Source organism: Podarcis melisellensis (assembly GCF_964234715.1).
Source record: "Podarcis melisellensis genome assembly, chromosome: 4".
NCBI lineage: Eukaryota > Metazoa > Chordata > Lepidosauria > Squamata > Lacertidae > Podarcis > Podarcis melisellensis.
In genome coordinates, this window is record NC_138531.1 from 61,409,329 (window position 1) to 61,432,887 (window position 23,559).

The 23,559-nt window shown below is 40.8% G+C and overlaps 1 long non-coding RNA gene across 1 annotated transcript; it reads left to right on the plus strand.

Moving 5' to 3' along the window:
- The first annotated feature begins 5,756 nt into the window (after positions 1–5,756).
- Positions 5,757–13,630, plus strand: LOC309368138. Its single transcript, XR_014167570.1, has 3 exons — positions 5,757–5,887; positions 10,562–10,650; positions 13,536–13,630. It is a non-coding gene; the product is annotated as an uncharacterized lncRNA (long non-coding RNA).
- Positions 13,631–23,559: the final 9,929 nt, after the last annotated feature.

The window sequence follows — 23,559 nt, forward strand, 5'->3', positions numbered from 1 at the left end:
TATCCTACTCAAAGTATGAGAAGTCAGATACCACCTAAGAATCAATTTAAATGAATTGTCTTTAAATCTTTAGGTAGAATGGAGCTTTCTCCTATGCTTTGTCCATTTTTTCCTCCCTCCCCCTTACCGATATATTTCCCATACCTGACAAGTATACCAGCAGAGTCAGCCCGCAATAGTTTATACAGTCCAGATGAGACACCTTTGTCTGTAAATTAATGTAGATTAGAATTTTTATTCAAATAACATCAGCAATGTGGTAGCTTGCTGCAAGGATTGACAAAAAGTGCTGAATATAATATATTTGTTGCCATGTACAAGAGAATCTATGCAATTTACGCATAAGTTGCTCATTTGTAATTTGCAGTACAGTAAGTAAAGGTAATGGGAGCCCTGACCATTAGGTCCAGACATGGCCGACTCTGGGGTTGTGGCGCTCATCTCGCTTTATTTGCCGAGGGAGCCGACGTACATCTCCCGGGTCATGTGGCCAGCATGACTAAGGCGCTTCTGGCAAACCAGAGCAGCTCACGGAAATGCCATTTACCTTCCCGCAGGAGCGCTACCTATTTATCTACTTGCACTTTGACGTGCTTTCGAACTGCTAGGTTGGCAGGGAACGAGCAACGGGAGCTCACCCCGTCGCAGGGATTCGAACCGCCGACCTTCTGATCAGCAAGCCCTAGGCTCTGTGGTTTAAGCCACAGCACCACCCGCGTCCCTCTTTGCAGTACAGTACAATGGTGTAAATAGCTCTAATTCTGCAAATGCCCTCCCCCTTCCCATGCCTTAAATTGTTTGAACTGATCTGAACTATAAAGCAATGGATGATTTCATACAGGGGTTAGAGGCAATAAAAAGAGTGGCAGGTTTTTCTCTCCAAACATTCAAATCAGCCAGGAGAAAAGGAACCTATACTCTTAACAGATTTACTTTTGGTTGGGAAACCCGTGGCTAAGCCATTAGGTACTCAGCCATGAGCTTCCACATCCAGGTCAGCGTTTCAAAAAGAAACTTTTAAAATGTATATCTATTACCGTGATTCATACTATTCTATGGAGATAGAATCTATCGCTCGGAAATCTGCATATATTCCAGGATGAGGGTATATTGGTTGTTGCAGAAGAAAAGGGGAAGTTTCACATGTTTGGGCATAAATGGTACTTTCATGTACCTTATAGGTAAAAACCATTTATTCTGTCAATCAGAAAGATAACCATGTGAAGACCAAATCAATATTGACATACAGCATGGACAGCCATGTTGCCATTGATTTCAGAAATACCCTTACGAGCTCTCTTCAGAGTTTGACTTCACAATGCAGCTGTGTGTAATTCAAAACTATGGAGTATTTTACAGCTGAGCAACCAGGGAAAATTCTTTTATTCATGTATTAAGGCTAAATCCTATAAATCTGTGGTCCTTTATTAGTAATCAATGCCATTGTTTCATGAGTAAAGCCTTTAATAAGTTCAAAGAGAATCTCAGTGCTGAAAGTATAGGGTCTATACTTTGTCTTAAAACTCAGAAAAGCCACAGAGTTATCAGATATTCTTGTAAGCATGATGTAGGGACTTTATAAACCAGGCCAAACAATTTCAAGATTGAAGAGAGTGTTCTTAATATATCAACTGGGAAATCCCCTCCATTCACATGCTCTTGATTATAAAAATGACCTTTCAGTGTTTTATGATTGGCATAATATCATCTCCCAACACATGGGGAAGGGCCATAGCTCAGTAGTGGAGCACATGCTTTGCATGCAAAAAGCTGCAGATTCAATCTCTGGGTAAGACAGAGGGAAACTTTTTTTGAGATTCTGGCATCCATTGCCAGTCAGGGTAGACCACCCTGAGCTAGGTGGATAATTGGTCTGACTCAGTATGGCACAGCTTGCAAGTTATGAAAGTTGTTATTATCCCCATAAATCCATGTGAAAGGCTACTAAATAGAACAGTGGTTTGCTAATAGTTTATGGCTGAGGCAAAGTATAAGATTTCTAGCCTATGCAGGTGAAATCAACAAGCAGGATGAGGAACCTGTCACCCACTAGATGTTGTTGGGCTGCAACTCCTCTCATCCCTGCCCATTGATGATGCTGGCTGAGGCTACTGAGAGTCCAACCACATCTGGAGGATCACAGCTTCCCCAGAGCCTCTAAGAATAAAGAAGACTCTCTGCTTCACACAGTCGCCCTCCTCCACAAGTTGAAGGTAAGGAGCATGATGAAGGAAGCACAAAGCTGGTATTGTATGCTCATCCCCAGACCCATTGCTCACATGGAACATAGGAAACTTCCTATATATTGGTCCATCTAGTTCAGCATTGTTTACACTGAAAGGGGTCTGAAATGCTTGGGATTGAACCTGGGATCTTCTCATGATATAGGAGAGGGAAATTGGAGATTGTTTGTGTATGCGACAACAGCAGCAAGAATTTTATTAGCACAAGTATGGAAAACAGAGAAAACGCCAACAAGCTGACAGGATACACGAGAAAGACAACATCGATTTCAAAAAGGAGTGGGAACCATTTATAAACTATATAAAAAGACAGTATAAAGATTTGGACCCATTGGCAGGTTTTAACTAAACTTTCACAACTATATAAGAGGTAAAACCAGCAGGGTATAGAATTTGTTTAATAAATCAATATGGAAATACGAGGAAACCAAAGAGGGGGGAGGGGAGAAATGGATATATAAATTGTTCAATTAAGATTTGTGGAAGATTTGTTATAATTCAAAAATTCAATAAAAATTATTTTTTTAAAAAAACCTGGGATCTTCTACGTGCAAAGCAGATACTCTTGTACTTAGTGTGGCCTTTCATGTGTTTTCATTGCACTTCATAGGGCTTATGTCTCATTGCTCACACACTTAGCTGCTATACTGCACCCAAGCTAACTCCAAAATTAATAATAATAATTTTATTATTTGTACTCCACCCATCTGACAGGGTTTCCCCAGACACTTTGGGTGGCTTCCAACAAATATAAAAGCATAATAAAACACCAACCATAAAAAACTTCCCCATACAGGGCTGCCTTCAGATGTCTTCTAAAAGCTGTATAGTTGTTTATCTCTCTGACATCTGATGGCCACTACCGAGAAGGTCCTCTGCCTTGTTCCTCATAACTTCACTTCTTGCAGTGAGGGAACCGCCACAATGCAATGTCAGGTTTAGCTATTATTAATCTCTTAGCCAGAGGACATTGTCATTAAGGTAGGACAATCTGGTAAATTGCAAATTATGCAAATTATGGCAGTGTCCTGAAAAATCCATATATCATCAAATTTTACTATTGGTACATCACAGGAGAATGCAGTGACAAATCTTGATAGGTAGGGAAACTTGACATTCTCACACAATGCACCTGACAAATATGATTATTTTTGTTATGTACCATGACCCCTTTATAAATACACATAGGTATGATGAAAAGTCCTGAGGATACCACATGAGAGGCCATGGATCACAGAATCAGAGAGCTGGAAGAGACCCCAAAGATCACCTGCTACTACAGCATCCCTGATACATGGCCATCCAAGTCATTTATAAAGATGTTTACAAGCAACAGCATCAGGACAGTATTCCGTGGTGCCCCATTTCTCATTGCTTTCCAGGCTGATGAGGGACACACTTTAGGTGGTCTACCTTTTCCCTTAAATCTCATGGCATCTAAATCAGAGGCTACAGTACCACCAGCAGTGAGTCAGGTCTCTCTTGGGATGGTGCAACTTTGGGAGGAGAGATACTTTTATCTGTTGAATATAATAGACATTACCTCTGAAATATATTATAGCTCATTGTATTTCCTTCATTGACCACCTATCCAAGCACACTATCTTGCTTCTATTTTCTGGATCACTTCAGAAAGTTAAAATTGCACCTAGTCATTGGACCTGATGGTCTGCCAACACATGAAATGATACTGGGGACGGGGGGGACAGGACGTATACGACATCTCTTCAGCTGCTGTCTCAGAGGCGATGAATTACACTTTAACAAGAAGATGAGAGGTTGCTAATTTTAGAAACACAGTTTTAAACTGATGCCAAAGTCCTGCCGTTCAACTATTAATAATATGGAAGTTCTTCCTTCCTTTGCATGTGCTCAGCATGCTGATCTAGTGTGACATGGCTCTCTATGGAACACCTTCATACTGAAGGGCACTTGACTAGAATCCATGTATTGAAAAAACAGAAGCAGGGATTCGAACACTGCTAGCCTTAAAAGAAGGAACTTTATGCACAAGCATGACTTTCCCATTCCACCAACTATGGAATGGCATATTCCATAGTTAAATTCCACCTCAAGGAGAGTGAGCTAACTCCATGATGGTTTGATTCTGCAGCTTTCCCTTTTGCCAAGTGTCATTTGCAAGCAAATGTACTCGGAGGGGAAGTCAGGGTCACAGAAACCAGCCACCAGCTAGCAGGTACTTCAAAAGCTAGCAGCCTCATGTTATTCTTGCTGCTACTGGAGACAAAGTGCATTAAATTATTCATTGCATATTTAGTACAAGTGCAACATTTTGAACTCCTGTCCCCTAAGTTGTCTTAAGAAAGAAAGAAAGAAAGAAAGAAAGAAAGAAAGAAAGAGCAATAACAAGCAAATATGTAAGCATTGAGAGAGAGAAAAGGAAATACAAATATATAAACATTGAGAGAGAGAGAAGGTAATCTGTATGACCCACACAATCCCCCTCAATTATATCATTGTGCTCTGCAGGTAAATTTTTCCATGCAACTCACCACTTACAAGGGGACCTGGTGGCTATTGCATTCTATCAACTTTTAAAAATAACAAAAACAGCAGTGACTCAGATTTGACTGCTCCTTATTCCCTAGGAAATATAGTAAACAAATTAACCAAGGTAACTCTGCTTTTTGGAGTTGGGTTTATATCTTTTCTAGTTGTAAATATAATGAATTTCTAATCATGATCAAGTTTGCAAAACCTGGGTCCAAGTTCTAAAACTACTGTGAGCAGAAGCCATTGCTCCATGGGCAGCTGCTCATGTGGAGGGAGATTCCCAGAAGACATTCCCCTGTCCAGCTCTCTCAGCACAGTATAATTCTCACTGCCACTGCAGTCCAAGGAGGCCTTTCTTTGCCTTCCATCTACAAAGAACACTGACATCAAGAGAGGAGGTTAACTTCATCCAGTGTCGTGCCAGGATCTTGCATGTGAGAATGGAGGGGCATTCTTGCGCTAATCTCTCTTTCCCCAGGTTTGTTTCCTTAACTATTTCTATCCTGTTGGAACTAAAAAGGACCAAGCTACACCATTTCCAGGTCTTGGGATAAGTTAACCCCTGATTTGGGGGGCAAGTCAAGGGATTGGGAAGGCATTGAATTATTCACAACCAGTCCTTCCTCTGGTCTACCTGGGCATACTTCCAACCCACCCATGGAATCCCCCCTTTTCAGCCCCACCAACATTGGTGCTCCAACACTGATAGGACAAGGACCACAAAAATTTTCAGGAAAGAGGAATCTTGGCGCAGAGCCTCAGGGGCACCACAACTATAATTTAAAATGGAGTGTGAGAGGCAGGGTTGCCAAATTTTGGTGTGGCACAGGGCACCCCTTTCTGAGGTTTAAAGCTCTTTTTCCACCAGTGGAAAGGGTGACCCAATGTGTCTCCTGAGTGTTCTCCAGGAGCCATAGTTACTACTACACTTGTGAAAGGGGGTGGGTTAATATTCAAAACGCTCAGCAAAGCTTTGAATTTCAAGAAGAAGAAGAAGAAGAAGAAGAAGAAGAAGAAGAAGAAGAAGAAGAAGAAGAAGAAGAAGAAGAACTTGATTGTGATACAGCAAAAAAGTGGTTAATCCAAACTTACTTTTCCCGACTCCATGGATGGCAACATGAGGAAGAGAGGTAAAATTACTTTCTGCCACAATTTATAGTTGCCTAGGGATACAAGGGAAATGTAGCTTCCAACTGTTAGTTTTGTATACTAGCTTGCTTTCTTTTTTAGTCACAGTAGCCTGATTTTTCACACTGAATTTCTCCAAGAGCACCGGTCTATGTTACATGCTAGCATTATGGTATTTCTGGACAGATACTTTTAATTTTTAATTATCATTCCTGAGAGATGCATGGATGATGCCAGCAAGAAATTCCTAAAGCTTTGCCAAAGCTCATTGCAATATGTGATTTACCATCTGCAGTTTCAAATCTGATGGTGGATATGGGCAGAATGTTCTCCCAGTGAATAAAAACCTCTCCAGGATTTGCCTAAGTGATTCTGTGTCGTGTCTGCCATGCTCTAGATAATGTGAAAAGTTTATTTCAAATGTCTTATGCAATATGACATCATGGGGGTGGGGGACCACTGCAGTGTCCTTTCTACCAATTCATTTTACCGAGTAGTGTTAATACTGTATGCAGTTGAATACGCTTATCTTTGGGGCCCAATCACCTGCTACCAACACAACAGTGTAATTGCAATTTAACATGTTTTTTTTAAAAAATGTTCTCTACATCAAAGGCTCATCTCCTCTGCCTATACCATATGCTATGTGTCTGTAGAAAGACACTTAAACATAATGAAAATGGTATAATCACAAACAAGAAAGTTAACATGGATAACCATTGTGGTGAATGTTATAGATCTTAACATCAGCTAACAGCTGATGTTAGGATACCAGTATTAATTGTTAGGGTTATTGTTTAGAAAAAGCACCCTGATTAAATCATTACACGCAGAGACCAATGCAGATACTAACGTAAGATGGGCATACTGCTTAAGTACCCTAATCAAGAAACCGCTTAATGAGGTGTTCCAACATTCAGATTAGACTGACAAACGTATATATTCATACCTAAGGGACAGGACAAAGGAGTGGATGTTGATAACTTAAGAAGTTATCAGGACTGAAATACCAAATCTTATATCAAAGTCACAAAATATTACACAGTGGGGTGGGCCTTCCAGACTTAGCATCTGTCCATGTTGCATGCTTAAAGCACATTACTTCTCCTAAGAATCCACAGAACTGCATTTTACCCCTCACAGAGCTACAATTCCAAGACACAGTTTTCAGAATTCTTTGTGGGAAGTCATGTGCTTTCAGTGTGGTGTTCTCAGCCTAGTAGCTGGAATCCTAACTTTCATCATGCCCAGCTAGCAGGGCCAATGGCTACTGAACAGTATAGACCTGTAAGACCACAGGTGGTATACGATGCATGGCATTCCATAGTTGCTAAGCAAATTGTAACACCTAATTTTAGAAACAAATGGGACAGGCTTTTGTTTGGAAGTAAAGTCTCTGTATTTGGTGTACAGGAATTAATTTGCCCCAGAAGTTTCTAAAATCTGACAAAGTAGCAGAATGACACTGGACATTGGAGATCTCTGCCAACACCCATGATATGGAAAATCCTATTTGAAACATTACTGTAGGTCCTGAAGTTCAAGATTACACAGGCTTCCAAATACATATTCCACACAGTGCTTGTTTGTGTACATAAAATATGTCCCAGTCTCATGTGTCCCCATCCACATTCATGAAATGAAATATTTGCATATTACTGCTAAATCAGCTCATTAGCAAGCAGGTAAATTTAGTATTAGAAAGTAATAGCTGGAAATAAATATTCTGACTCTGCTTCCTGATCTATAATTAGATCTAAATTCAGTTTCACCAGGCAAAATTACCAGTATTAATGCTTAGGTTCTGTGATCAGACCTCAAGTAGGTTACAGGCTTATGAAGACAAAAATTCTGTGAAAAATAAACTATTTTGAGACAACACCCTTACAGGTCCAGTCCTGCTCAGTATCACATAATTAGGAAGCCTGCAGTTATAGGTTAGCTTATATAGCCATGTACCACATTTCTTTAAATAAACACACAGAAACACAAACTTTTAGGTTAGAATGATAGCTTACTGAGGTTGAAAGTGGAAATATTGAAACCAATGGACTATTTTGAAACTAGTATAAACATTTAGCCAAGCTACAGCCATCCTTCATAAACCAAACCCTACAGCAACTAACAGCACAATCCTATACATATCTATTAAGAAGTACTGGTAAGTCTCACCCAGTTCAGTGGAGCTTAGTCCCTAGTAAATGGGTATGGCAGGGGGGAGATGGGGACTTTTTCATCCAAAGGGCCACACATCCCGTTTTAGGAAGTTGCATGAGCCGCATGCCAGTGGCAGGGCTAGTGACAAAAGTGTGTGGACAATGGATGCAACTCTTTTATATTCCATCCACACAAAAGCCAAAGAGTCCTGTCCCCATGGAGAAAACATAATGATGCAGAAGTGCCTCCCTTCAGACTGTGTGATGTCCAAAAGCTAATTCAGAGCTGTTCATAAAACAGTTCCTGCTGTCATGTTGGAGATCAACACTGTGTCAGGAAGCCAACCAGATCTGACTCCATCGTTCTACCCATGATTGTGCAGAATCAGTCACTGTGGATAATCGGATGCAGGAATAGATAGACTTCTGGTCTGATCCAGCAGGGTTTATGTTTTTTGGCTTAATCAGAATCTTTTCCCCTTCACAGTTGTCAGGGTGGATGTTAGGATTCTGTGGAAGTGGTACGGCAATGATTTTGGGCTGTCCATTGAATGCTATGGGAGTATTTTAAGTTATACCAACTTTTCTGCCAGCATAATATTACAACTTCTTCAGAGAATGAGACAAGATGTGAGCAAAGAATTCCAGCTAAGTTGCAGTCCTTCCCCACCATAAGCCCAACAGCCTTTCTCTTTTTTTACACTGCACTGTTAGAGTTAAACCAATATCATCATGATGATAGTACTTTTTTAAAAAAACAGGTTGAATTGATGTTATACTTATACAATAAAATGCCAATGAATAGTTAGCACTCATTGACTCATACATACATACAACCATTTCTAAAAAGGCTTCAAATAGTCTTGTTTGCAAAACGTCTCTTGTAAAAGGCTGAGGTGCTCTAAAACTGAGCTGAATAGTTACTGATAAGATTCACACCATGCCTTACCATTAATAGTAATTAATTTTACACCTCATTCATAGTTCATTATATTCAGAGAGCTGAAGGGACCATCTCAACTTCTGTCTTAGCATTTTTCATCATTATCTATTTCTCATGACCAAGTTAATTTTTCTTTGAAATGAGGCATTGTATGCTGAAAAGAAATTAACTTAGGGGCAGCAGGAGAAAGAGACAGGGAGGGAGGGAGAGAGACAGACAGACAGACAGACAGACAGACAGAGAACTCTGACAAAAGAGGTCTGCAAAGCCCTTTGTTTCTTACAGTCCATGTGTTGTGTGTGTGTGTGATGCGCTTACCATATGTTGAAAATAAATAGTCAGCTAATTTTAAATGTAAATAGAGATGATGATATTGAAGTTACATGTCTGTGGTTTTTATTAAATCAATATACTTTCTAGTAGTGAAAGAATGAAAGAGTATTTTCATTAGACTTGGAACATCTACATTACAAATGATTCTTAAAAACAAGCAAGCAAGCAAACAAACAAGCAAGCAAGCAACAAACAAGCAAACAAACAAACGCAAGCACAATCCTCTCCCCCCTTGCTTTCAGTCAGTTACATGCAGAATAGTGCCCTGTAGTCCTCCACCAGGTTACCCTGAACAATCATGCACTTTTGTACAAAGATGGATTGTGACATTTAGGCATGGTCTGCAGCTCAATGGTTGAACATTGCATGCAGAAGATCCTAGGTCCAGTCCCCACTGTTTCTTTCTCCAGGCAGGGCTGTGAAATCTTGAAGAACCATTGCCAGTCAATAGCACTGCTAGGCTGTATTGAACTAGATGGAACTCGATATAAGGCCGCTTCCTGTGTTCTTATGCAGTTATATGGCTGCAGGTCCTTCCTCACTCTACTTTGCCTCATTCAGATGATGGCTCATTTCCAGGGCCCCATGTGCTGTCATCTGTGTGATCTTGAATCTATTTTGCCATCATCTTCCTAACACCATGCTAAATGCAAATGGCATGAGCGATTGCCCTTTGCTTGTCACTGAGATCTACCCAGAGACACGCAAAGCAATTAGCTTGCAAAGAGTCAAGCTTATAATGCTGCTAAGTGTTCTGCTTTCATGTTGTAACATTAGCTTTAAGACAGATGAAATATGAATAACACTTTGGTGTAGGTTAAAACCATCTAGTTCATGAGTTAAATGGGAAAACTGGGTGAGGAGATCGTTTACTAGGCTAGCGACAGGAAGCTTGCAGTCTTCCAGATGCTGCTGAACTATATGCAAGGCATTTGAATCTTATATGACTCCGCATGTCCTAGTGCCAGTGACAATGGGAGAAATAACCAACTATATTTGGTCATAGACTTTGTGGCAAAGGTGTGGAACCTCAAATACAAGGACTGATAATACCTCTCACTTCCATGGTTGGAAGGCAGGGAAGAGTATGCATACAAATAAGTCTACAGTACAATGGTAAAATTTACATCCCTTGCTTTGTCCATTTTTGCCTCTAGAATATGACTCTCAGAAGGTTATCAAGTGTGGCCCTCAGCCTGAAAAAGGTTCCTTACCCCTTTGTGGTAATAAATGGCTTTTTTTAGGTACAGACCTAAATACGGTGAAAAGTTTAGGCAGGAGGGGCCAGCTACAGGACAATGATTTGATGAGAGATCTACGGAAGCTGTAATAAGTGAGTACATTATTGAACAAAGAAATAATTAGAAGAGTATTAATGATCATGGTTTTTCTCGGTGCTGCATAGTTAGCTACTTCTAAATACTAATGATTGCTACAAAGGAGTAAATAATTAAATGTTAATTACCACACACTATTTCTTTAATAGTTTTATAATAGCAGTAAGCTAAACATGATGAAGAGTTACCACAGAATAGTTGTAATCTTTTTAGCTGGTTGCTGAAGTTGAGGCTATCAAGCAGAAGTCCACATTAATTGGTTCGGGCAGCAGTCAAAACACTGTGAACACCCACCCACCCACCATGGGCCACTTAAAACAACATGGTGGAGCGCAGGGGAATGAGCGGTGCTATTAAGCAGGGACTTTGCCTTCTCTTTTGGAAGAACAAAGGGGGATATTGGCCTAGTAAGCAGGATCAGTTTGTTGGTGGATTAGATAAAGGGAAGCTATATAACATGTAGGCAGTTAGCTGTTAAGGAGGAAGAGAAACGAGGATAAGTTCAGAGATACAACAACACTCTATAAAATTAATACATGTTTATTTGACTGAAATATGAAGTGGTGACAAAAGTGGGTATTTCACTGTGTCTGGAAGCAAATCAAGCCACACCACATAATAGAACCTCTTCTTGACATTGTGCAGGCAGTGACCATTTTGTGTGGGGTTTTTGTTCCTTGCCCCCGCATGCGTAAGCATATAAGTGTGCCCTGCCCCATTCCAACCCATTCTGTTCCACCCCCTTTCTGCTCTCTTCCAGGTCAAAAGGACCCACATGTCGGCTGTTGCGTATCAGTAGTTGCTGCCTGTATTGTCAAGTTTTCCTTACATGCTTAACAATGCAATCCTGTCATGTATAGGGTTTTTTTTGGAGGGGGGTGAGTAAATCCTACCGTATTCCTCCTTCCAGCTTCCCCCAAGGTAAAGGTGTATAGGGCTGGAGCTGAAATGTGACTTTTTCTAGTGGTGAGTCACAATTACATAGTAAGAGCTGCCACCCCACCCTGCCTCACTAGCTGCTCCAGTTGATGGGGCATAGCTGTCAAGTGTCCCTTATTTGAAGGGACAGTCCCTTATTTCAGCACCATGTCCCGCTGCTGTCCCTTATTGATGGATGTCCCTTAAATGTCCCTTAAATGATGTCCCTTAAATTTCAAAGGAAGCAGCTCCTCACCCTCCCTCCCTGCCAGCCAGGGAGGAGGGAGGCTCCACCTGTGTTGCTTGGCTGTGTTGCTCACCCAATAAGAAGTCTAAGAACGACTGGGGGGTGGAGCTTGCATGCCTTGTGTGTGGCTAGTTAATGCAAGCTGAGGGGGGGTTTGAATGCTGGATGCCATTTTGTTGCACGTGCTGCTGCAAAATTTGCAGGGCAAAGCCAGGCCGGGGAGCCATCGTAAGTTGAGGCTGCATAGGCCTTGTGATGCATGTGATTCAGATTCTATTCAGTTGAACCTCTGGTTACAAAGTTGGTTGGACAGTGTTCTCGATGCTACCCAGCATGAGTTTGATCAGACTGCAGGAGGACAGGAAGACTGGAGTGCCTAGAACAGGTGAGGCTGCAGGTCCCTTATTTTGGCTGCTAGTCCCTTATTTTCAAATCTGTAAGTTGACAGCTATGGATGGGGGAACTCTCCTTTTGACTGGAAAGATCTTTCTGGCAAGTCTTGCTAGATAGTTTACTGTTTCCTCCTCCTTCTCCTCCTCTTCCTCCTCCTCTTCTTCTTCTTCTTCCACTTCCATGCCATTCAATTGTCAAAATGACTTCTATGCAATAATAACCAAATAAAGTCATCATGGAGGAAATTAATGAGTACACTTGGTCCTGGTGAGTTCAAACAGAGCAGCTGCTAAGTAATTTCTAACATATTAGCAGTGGTATCCACTGCTTGGGAAATAAGGGGAATTCCTATGCTATGCCATGACAATTGTTGTTTCTGTTCCCATATTAATATGAAAGCAATTTTTAGCATATAGAGTAGAACTAAGAGGTGTTTCCTGGGTGACTGAATTTACTTTTGAATGTGTGTCTGTGAACCATTCTCTTTTCCTGTTCTCTGGCACCAACAGAGGCTTCCTTTCCAAACAGCAGCTGAGGAGCAGCAATTTTTATGAGGATCATAATCGGTCCTAAAGGGTTAAGCCTGGTGTAGAGAACTGGATCTGACCAACAGGCCAGAGATTGCCCCCACACCCCAGACCAAATTTGACAAGAGGGTGGGATCATCTATCTGTCAACCACCTGATGTCACAATGAGGTCAGATGACCTGTTTTTGCAGAGCCCTTTGCATTGCAATCTCAACAATCAGCTGGGGAGGGGAAACATTTTTAGAAAAGAAGCTGAAAGGATTGAGAAATCTTTTACATTGTTTCAGAGAGAAAGAAAAACTCAAGCAACGTGTAACTGAGCATCACCTATGACTGTACTGAGTTAGCATAGCAAAAATAAATTAATGAACATGTTTAATGCCACTGAATATGGGAGTGAACATCTATTTTGAAATAATGCAAGGGCCACATCTTTTTTACCTTTGTAGGCAGCCCAACCCACAACTTAGCTAGGCCTGGAATCTGGATTTAATGTGATGCAAGTCCCATTGGCTTAAATAAAAGTACTTCAAGCTTTAGTGGACTTTGTGTATCAGGCTGACAGCCATTTAACATAGTTCAAAGGGCTGTATATTTAGGTTTCCTACAGAGTACCAGCGAACCAAAAGATTGACAGATAAATGTACTCTTTTTTCCTTTTATTGTTTTATTACCTGCCACACTAGTCACTGGTACCTGATTATAAAAAAATAAGTATACTGTGAGTTTTAGTAAAACCATAATTTAATGTCAAGATGTTAACCTTTTTCCTGTATTACTATTTTCTCCTTTTAGTTTTCTCCGTGCAGAGTCCTTTGCCATTCCAGCTAAAACCCTTATGTTTCGACTGCAGTTGCCCAGAATAAAATTGACATTTCCTCTAAAGATTACATTCATTTTACCTTTTTTGAAAAGCTTCTTGAACTTTAGAAATGCCCTCAGCTTTCTGCACAAGATGATTGGTTTCGCTATTTCTATAACTTTCATTTCTGCGTTTCAAGGCTACAATTAAAATTTTTTGCCACTGAGGAACAAATGGGTATATGTGATGTAGCCTCTATGCTGTAATTTCTGATTGTGCAAAAATATAAGTTATTTTCATTTAGTGTGTGAAATTGGGAAATGCAGGAGTGTTAACTTTATTGATGGAACAGAGCTTTTGCTCCTTAACTCTTTCCATACCCTACCAAAGCATAATTCACAGATATGCATGACGTCTCTTGAGAGGCTTTGCTTGGTGTATCCTTTGGGAATCTTAATAAGAAGGGCAACATTCCCTCCCTCTACACTGACCTAGGTAGTGATTATTTTATGCCATTTTCCTTTAATAAAGTTTGTTTGTTTGTTTAATTTATATCCTGCCCTTCCTCCTAAAGGAGACCAGGCTGGCAAACAACAAGAGATAAAAATCAATAAAAACATATTTAAAATAATCCCAGTATTGATGCAGACTGGGAAAGATCTCAGCTTATAAAGCTTGTTGGAAGAAGAAAGTCTTTAGTAGGTGTCAGAAAGATGACAAAGGCAGTGCCTGTCCAACATTTAATAGAAGGGAACTCCAAAGGGTAGGTGCCACAACACTAAAAGCCCAATTCCTGCATAACCTTTCTGATGAGATTGCATTTTCAGAAGGCCCTGGCCTGCGGAGCTCAGTGGTTGATTGGGTATATAAGGGGTGAGATGGTCTTTCAGGCCCCAAGCTATATAGAGCTTTATACACCAAAACCAACACCTTGAACTTAGCCCAGTAGCTAATTGGCAGCTAGGGCAATTTTTCCAACAGCAGAGCAACCTGATGGCAATATGCTGCCACAGTGAGCAGTTGAGCCACCACATTTTTGCACCAACTGCAGCTTCAGACTAACCCCACACAGAGCACATTGCAGTCAAATATCCCAGAGGTTGCCTGTGCATGGATGACATGGATGACCAGCCTATCCTGGTCCAGAAACAGCCATAGCTGTATTAACAGCCAAAGCTGATTGAAGGTACATCTATCCAGTGAAGTCACCTGGGCCTCTATAGTGTCAAAGATGGGTCTAGGAGCACCCCCAGACCATGAGCCTGCTCTTTCAGGAAGAGTACAACCCCATCCAAAGCAGCCAATTGACCAATTATCCAGACTCAGGAACAGCCCACCCACTTTGCTATGATCCAGAGTCAGTTTATTGGCTTTCATTCAGCCCACCACTGTTTCAGGGCTAGCACAGCATCTTCTGATTCAGATGCTACAGAGAAGTAGAGATGGGTATTACCCACGTACATGAGGACAAGTTGGTAGAACTACAGCACAACTGCTAAGGAGCCAAATGACAATCACTCAATACTATTCTCTGAACTGACCCTGGAGATAGAGCTAGAACCACTGTAAAACAGTGCCTCCAGTACAATCCTTCTGTTAGCTCTGGAGGATGTTGTGGTCAATGCCATCAACAGCTACTTAAAGAAGAATAACAAGGTTGCACCGCCACACCTTCTTCCAATAACCAGGCCTGAATCCAGATTGAAATGCGTCAAGACAACCTGTTTCACCCAAGGGTACTTGCAATTGATGCACCACAACCCTCTGAATCACCTTTCTTTAAAAGGGCATATTTGCAACCAGGCAGCATAAACCAATGGGTCCAGGAGCAGCTGGATCACTGCCTCTTTTGGGATGGCCGAGACCATTCCCACCCACCAGAATACATTGACCACACCCAGGATCCACTTAGCCATACTCCCTTGACAAGCAAAGAGGATCATTGAGAAATTATGCTGGCCACATTATCCCAAGGACCTTGTCCATGTCATCAGGCCACACCAACTGAAACGGATATCAAGATGTTGCAGCAGATAGCTCATTGGGGACTGCAGTAAGTATGGATGTGGCATCCAGATTGCCACAAAGACAAGCAACTTTGTCCTCAAAGTGCATTGCAAACAATTCACAGTGGATTTTTAAGTCTAAAACTCTTTTCCCTTGAGTACATGTTAACAGACTCCAAACAATATGAAAAAGCTGCCTTGGAAGGTTACTTGAGGATGTGATGGAGGCAGAGAAATTGCCACAACATGGTAAGCACTGCTACATTCTTTCACTCATGTTCAGTTAAGTTGTGGCCTGTTTTGGTCCCAGCTAATTCTTTCTGCCTCTATTTTTTTCTGTCCTGCAATTGTGTACCTCAAATTGTAGAAAAGTGTGATATCTCAACATGAACTATTCGTCTGTTGAATGCAGCAGATGTATCCCAAGCTGTTTTGCTTGCTGAAATCAAACTGTTTGCATCCTAATATGTTTTCCCTGGTGTAATTAACTGCAACTTCACATGCAGAAGTCTTGAGATGGCAACGCCATCACAGGAAACTGCTATACATTCATTAAAGAGAAACTGTATTCCACACATTGCATGTAACAGAAGTAGCATTGTCAGTGCCCAGCTGTCTGAAACCTTATCACAACTCTCTGATACTCTGTCCTGTTGGGACCTAAGGCAACTGCTCTGGATTAGCCTTCTGTAGCAAAAGGTCTCATAGAAACGTTTAAATTGTTTAATGAAAATGTGAAACCTTTAAAAACAGTAAAATCTGCTACTCTGTAAAATGAACTCTGCTGTATTATTAGTTGTCCAGAGTACCAACAAATCTATTATATAGTACTTTAAATATTTGTCCCGTAAATATATTTATCTCCACGAATACTGCCCAGACATGAAAGTTACTAAGCAATAATAACACACTGAAAATGACATAATAATTTTTAGAAATAGCATAATAATAAAACAGCAAAATATGCAGGTGTATGCAGGCAATTTTATATTCCAAGGCCATGTTAAGATGGGGGCGGGGGAGATTAGTACATACACTCAGACAAATTGCATTATACCAAATAGGGACTCAGATAATAATAAGTTATAAAATGTGCAGCTTGAAAATGATTAATCCTAATAATTTATATTTAGCACACAGTATAGCTGGGCATGCATAAGCCATTTTGTTTTTAACTTGAATATAAGATATCTGTACAACTACTTATATGGTTATGGATTTCTGTCCTTTTAATGGAGAACAGCTTACATCTGTTAACTTGATATGACATTAATAGGAATCATTCATTTCAGTCTCAAAGCAAAAAGCTGAGAATCTATTGTTTTATTCCCAGCAAAAGAAGGAAGATGGATATTACAGACATGAATGATAGTTGTGAGTGTGCCATATACATTGCCGGTTGTTGAGAGTGGACATGGATACCTGTCATAAGACAATATGCATCCTTCCATAAGCAAAGCGTTTCTAGTCTTGGTGCTACAGTCACTGATATGGGTAAAAAGCCCCTCTCTACCGGTGCACTCTGAGTGAGTGATGGCACATATAAAATGTAAAATACTGCCTTCAATGAATGTGTCTTAGATCGTTGCTAGCTCATATACTTGAGGAATATGGCTTTAGGAGGCAGCACTGTCAGAGAAACAGCTGGTGGTGCTTCTGACCGGAAAAGGGCAACATCATTACATATCTGTAAGCCAGGAAATGTGGGGCCCTTCCAGTGCATCTTTTTATTGAGCATTCGTCCTGATTTGCTTGCACAAAACTTACACAGAGGTTAGAGTATATCCCATCTTTACTAAGCATTTGTTTTCATTTGTTTGTGGTGTGATTATACGACAATGAGCACACATGCTGATTTCCTTGTGGCATGTTTTACAGCTTCCTGTTAATCATTTGTTCATCCTACACTTTTCAGTATATATCCCCATCACTTTCCTAACTGCAAAAAGTCCATGGGGTTTCTTTAAACATTTTTTTAAAAAACGATAGAACAGCAAAGAAAGTTCTTTCAGATCAGTTTGGATCTCAGTTCCCTCAGTGCTTGTGAGCATACTTAGGGAGTGGTGTGTGTGGGATAAAGTGGGTCTTTTTCTGACAATGCTTGTAAAATGCTTGGCGTGTGCATGCTGGTGAAGCTGTTCATATTCTCGTCTTTCCCTTGGCTTCAAGTGCCCCAAATTTAGCGGCAGGTGAACTCTCCCCTCAGGTCACCTTCAAAACCATTTGTGTCTCTGTGTGTGTTTCACTCCCTGCACATTTCTGGAGAATGCCAGCTTACCTGGATGGAGTGAGTCAGGTGGGGTGGCACCAAGGTCAGAGCCAATCCAGGACTCCCACCAATGCATCCAGCAGCCCCAGCATCACCACCAACCCACACCAGCCTCATTGAGGTAGGCTGGAGTGATTCTGGTGTGTGTGTGTGTGTGTGTGTGTGTGTGTGTGTGTGGGAGCTTTGCCCCATCACTACAGGCAGGATCAAAGAGACAAGCTAGGAGTCAAGTCAAGTCAACTGGAGAACAAGACAATACCAGAGGACAAACTAGGAATTGGAACCAAAGAATAAACAACAATACACCAGAGCTCAGGAAGACCTCATTGCTCGAGCAAGGCTCAACTGGAACAGGAAGTCTTTATATTACTTCCTGCCTAGATGGATCCAATGGCCACAGTGGGAGGATTCAGTCTGGAAGGTTCCCTCCCTGAGAAGGCTGCCAGTTGCAATTCATCAGCTCCTGACAGACACAATTGCTTTTAGCAAGTGCAGGTAAATTGGACAATCACGTAATGTGCTTCATAATGCTGACTATTAATTTTTAAACCTCAACACCAGTATATGATGGGGGGGAAAACATTTTACAATAATACAGCAGAAGCTAATCCAGGGAATTTAATGAGAGTTTTATGATACTTAAATAACTCCATAATAGCAAGAAAACTCTAATTCTAAAACCTACGGCCATTAAGTTATTTATGTTGCAAATATTCTTTGCTATTTTCAAAACTTTAAATACGTAATCTAAGAAATATTTCCCCCCCGAAAATGGCTGAGATAACTGTTGATAAGGAAATTAAAATGAGTTTGTAGAAACCACTACATACTAGCATTAAATGCAATGCTGTTATTGAAATTGCCTTAGCATTGTAAGCAGTTAAAGAACACTTTTCTCAAATGATCAGCATCTATTACTGGAGCCACACATTTACAAATTACGAAAAACTTTCTTCCGAGATGAAAAGCAAGCTATTCAGCTGCACACATTCTATTATAGCTTGTCCTAGCAGTGACCTTGGAACTCCTGGGGCAAACATGAAAAAATAAAACTGTTAAAAATGACATTGTTTAGGACTCAAGATCAAAGTGAGATAAAGGTCCCAAGCAAGATGTAGAGCTTAAAAGCTCCAAGGTCTGCTTGGAGTTACCCAGCATGAGAAGAGCTTTTAAGCTCTCCACCTTGCTTGGAGGGCAAGGCCTACTCAGCAAGTTGGCACTGGTGGGGGGGGGCGCTCTGGGTTTCTCTCATGAGGTCTCTCTCAAGACACACCAAGTTCCCATAAGATCTCATGCAAGCATCCCTAGCCTCCCAGAGCTGGCATGCTGAGTGAGCCTTGCCACCCACCAAGCAAGGTGGAGAGCTTAAAAGTTCTGTTTGCACCAGGTAACCCAGGCAGACAAAGTGTAAAAAGGGCTTTTAAGCTCTCTTCCTTGCTTGGCAGGTAGCAAGGCCCACTCAGCACACAAGCTCTGAGAGTGCTGGGCATGCAGCCTATTTCCTCCTCATCCACCAGCTGTGCAGTGGCTCCAAGGGTTTGACTATATGTGATTTTTATGAATACACTGAATCCTAGGAACCGAACCCCTGCATAAGATGAGGGGTTACAGTACTGCCTACTGTCAGAGCCATTGGTGGCCTTGACTTTCGTGGATTTGACTATTATTATTTTTTTAAAAAAAACTCGATCGTCCTTTATGTCCAGATCATGTGGTGTATAGCCCTGCTTCTTGACTATTAGTACAATGCCCAAGTAGGGCTTGAGAGGCAAAGGAATACTTGAGAAGAAAATGGCAGGGCAGAGCGACCGCTGAGGAGGAGCTGTAGAAGTGAAGGCTGTAGAAGGAGGAGCTGTAGAAGGCTGGACTTCATTTTTTTATTTGAAACAATCAGCCAAATTTGGGCTGTAAGCCTCAAGTATGCCTATGACTCAGGATTTTTGCCCTTTAGATGAAAAGTAAGGAAATAAGAGCCACACACTGCTCTGCAGATTGTATTTTTGTTTCATTGTTTTGCGATCATGAATAGTATTCAAGAACAGAAATTGTATCTCTCTCACACATGCACACATTTTCAATCTCTTTCCTCCCAAGATAAATGCAATGTGAACTTCATGCTCCGACGTTTGTGTGGGTTTACTTAAAAGCATTCAGTAAATGTTTTCATTTCATAAATACTTTCTGTTCTTCGAGAGAGGAAAAGATTAATTCAGTCTCCTTTATTCCAGGGATATTTCTGCTGCTACTGTCTTCTAAGATAATGCCAAGGGAAAAAATGGAAAGGGTCTTGATGCGATACAATCTTTCCTCTGTTTTCCAGTTCATTTACAGGCAGAACCCAAGAAGAGTAAAGGAATAGCTTTGTTTCAATTTTTCCTCCCCCCCCCCCCATGTTTGCTAATTACAGCAGAGCCAAATTACAGCATCAGTTATTCTGGAATTCACATATCGGAACTCACATCAAATTCTGATTTGTTTACATATTTTATAAGAGGTCAATCAAAAAAATGAAGCAAGCTGAAAGTGAGTCAACAACTCTTGGCAAAACTAGGAGGTCTTTATTCACATATCTTTAAAAAAACAAAATCTGAAGAAGTGACTACATAAACAACACCCATGTTGTTATTTTTGGTGGGTAGATTTCACAGTTTCATAGAGTGCCAGGGTGACCTGTGAACGATCCAAGAAAAATAGAAACTGAGGTCAAAGACGCCCGCAATATTTTTGCATGTAGTGGAACTATTGTAAAAATGCCATGGTGCTCTGAAAACGCATATACATCTTTTATGTGCTGGAGAATGACAATTTTGCAAGTTTCAAGCCTGTATGGGGAAAAGATGGCAGGTGTGAAGGTCAAATTAACTTGTGCCCACAACATCACCATTACACCTCCCCTCTGTTCTCCAGAACATTGTTGTAGTTGTGTTTGTAATTATTATGATTCATCTTGTAATGCGTAGGATAAGCATATTTTATTTTTATTTATTTGTGTATTTAAAGATATACACTGTATACAGATGGGCAGCCAGTGCAGCTGTTCTAACAATGGTGTCACCTGTTCTTGACCCAGAAGCTCCATCAACAATCTGGTTGCAGCATTCTGCACCAGTTGGAGCTTCTGAATGAGACCCAAAGGCAGAACATCCTCAACTTTCCACATCTCTTTCCTGACTGATACTAAATAGTCAGTGATTCCTGGTGCAAGATGAGTATATTTAGTCCAATTTGGGTCTTTTGTTTTTTGAGGAAGGAGGGAGTTTGAGGTTTATTTTCTCTTTTTTTGGGGTGGTATCTCTCTCCTGTTTCTCAGTAGCACAGAAGCACTGAGATCATTGCTAATGTAATCCTCTTTCTAGGTCATTATTCTTTCAGGAAGGTTATATATACATATCCCTGAACTGAAAATCTAAATGAATCAAAGTACTTATGACCTAGGCTGATACTTTTGATCTTTTTTTTAAAAAAGAACAACATGAAACTAGAACTAATTTGGAATTCTATGACTAGAAAAGTAGCCATACTGTCTTTTTATGTTAGAATAGCTTCTTCTTTTTTTTAACAACCACCCAGCAGCATTTTATTAAACATTTAGATTTTAAAATGCCATTCCCAATCAAATTATTATTGGACTAAAAAAACACACCCACCCCTTGCATATAATAGTTTATATTAGGCCTGAAATTTAACTTCAAGTGTATATAGAATTTTAATAGGCATTAATTAACATATAACCTTGATGACAAGGCATAAAGGGGAATTGCAGAGTGCAGCTGCCTTAGGCGACCTTCCCTGCCTCGTCAACAGATAATACAAGATTTTCAGGACTATTTACCTGTTACTCAATAAAATATAAGGCATTACCATAGCAACCACCATAATGCTTCAACAGCACTTATGTAACCTCTGGGACATACACAGTTTTTCAGAGTAGCAATTATGCTATCTGAAGTGGCTACAAATGGTCTTTACACTTCAGCCCCAAACTCAAAAGACATCAGGGTAAAAATGCAAGCTGCATCTTGTAAGATGTTGGGCACTGCTGTAAAGTGAAGAATGACCTTTTGGTCACCTCTGAGGCCTACATATTGACTTACCTCTGGTCCCTACAAACCATTTTGAATGAATCCTCCACATTTCACACAAAACTAGCTCAAGAAGCTTATCCAGTTCTTTTTCTGTATTGCGCAGATCAAAGCCTGATTTGGGTATGTTTGAAAGTCTATTGAAACTCTGACTTTTAATGGTATCTGTTGTGCAATGGACCTCCCCCCACTTCACGTATTTGTCAAAACACATTGGCCTGTGAAACAAGACAGTGGGCAGAATAAGGGAAGGGCTCTAGGTCAGTGGTAGAGTGGCATGCTTTACATGCACATGATCTGAGGTTCATTCCCTGGATGTCTCCTGATAGGGTCGGAAAAGGCTCCTGTCTGAAACCCTGGCGAGTCACTGACATTACTGTCACAATCCAGAGCTGGATGGAGAAATGGACTGATTTGCTGTAAGGCAGCTTTCTAGTCTTCTGAACAGCAAAGGAGATATCACACCCTAGTGGTGTAGGCCTCTAGAACCAAAGACTACTTTCATAATCTCTCACAGCTAAACAGTGACATCACAGTCACCAGCATTATACATGTTTCAGTGTGAACACTATCTTACTACCTATCTTACTACCTCTACCTAAGGGAGGAGCCTTGATGGTAAGAGTTGGAAGAGACCACAAGGGCCATCGAGTCAAACTCCCTGCCAAGCAGGAAACACCATCAGAGCACTCCTGACATATGGTTGTCAAGCCTGTGCTTAAAGACTTCCAAAGAAGGAGACTCCACCACACTCCTTGGCAGCAAATTCCACTGTCGAACAGCTCTTACTGTCAAGTCTCTCTCTCTCTCTCTCTCTCTCTCTCTCTCTCTCTCTCTCTCTCACACACACACACACACACACACACACACACACACACACACTGAGTAACTGCATCCACTTTTCAGATAACTGGCATTTGAACTCAATTTGGCTGTTTCCAATGTCACATGTCACATTATATTTAGAACTGTTGTGTTTTTTGTTTCAAAGTTGAAGATAAAAAAAAACTTCATTGGCTTCACCTGGAAAAGCATATTTATAGAGAAACTTCTTTAAAGGCCATGAAAGTATAACAGCACACTTTCCCTCCCTCATGGGTTTTTCAAAGGTGACTTGAGAAGTGTAACTGACAATTAACTAACTTGTCATACATGTTGTCCTGAAATGGTCAAAGGGTTTGGCTGCGCCTGCTAAAGGAACAAATGCTAGACAATGTAATTCAGTAATGAATGACTTCTTCCTCCTTCCAAGCTAGGCAACCCCATAATCTAAGGCTATAATGTCAGTATAGAAAGTCAGGTGGAAATTTGTTTGACACACTGAGGGCAATAATATTTACAGTCGTGACCCTGTGTATGTTTCCTTGGATGTAAGACCCTCTAGACTTGCACTTAGAAGCAAGTCCCACTAAGTTCGAAATAGGACTGCAGCCTTATTCAGTTATTGTAGCTGAACAGGATTGCGGTTCCTTCCCCATCTCGATCCCCTGAGCACATCCTCATTTAAAAACTCCAAGGGCTTACAATTTATTTACTGCCCATTTTGTTAAAAAAAAAATCTCAGCATTCATCTAGTGAATAAACACAGGAGTGAAAGGAACTGGAATATGACTATTTGCAAGACAGAATTCGATAAAGACCCTTAAAAAGAGTATCTTTG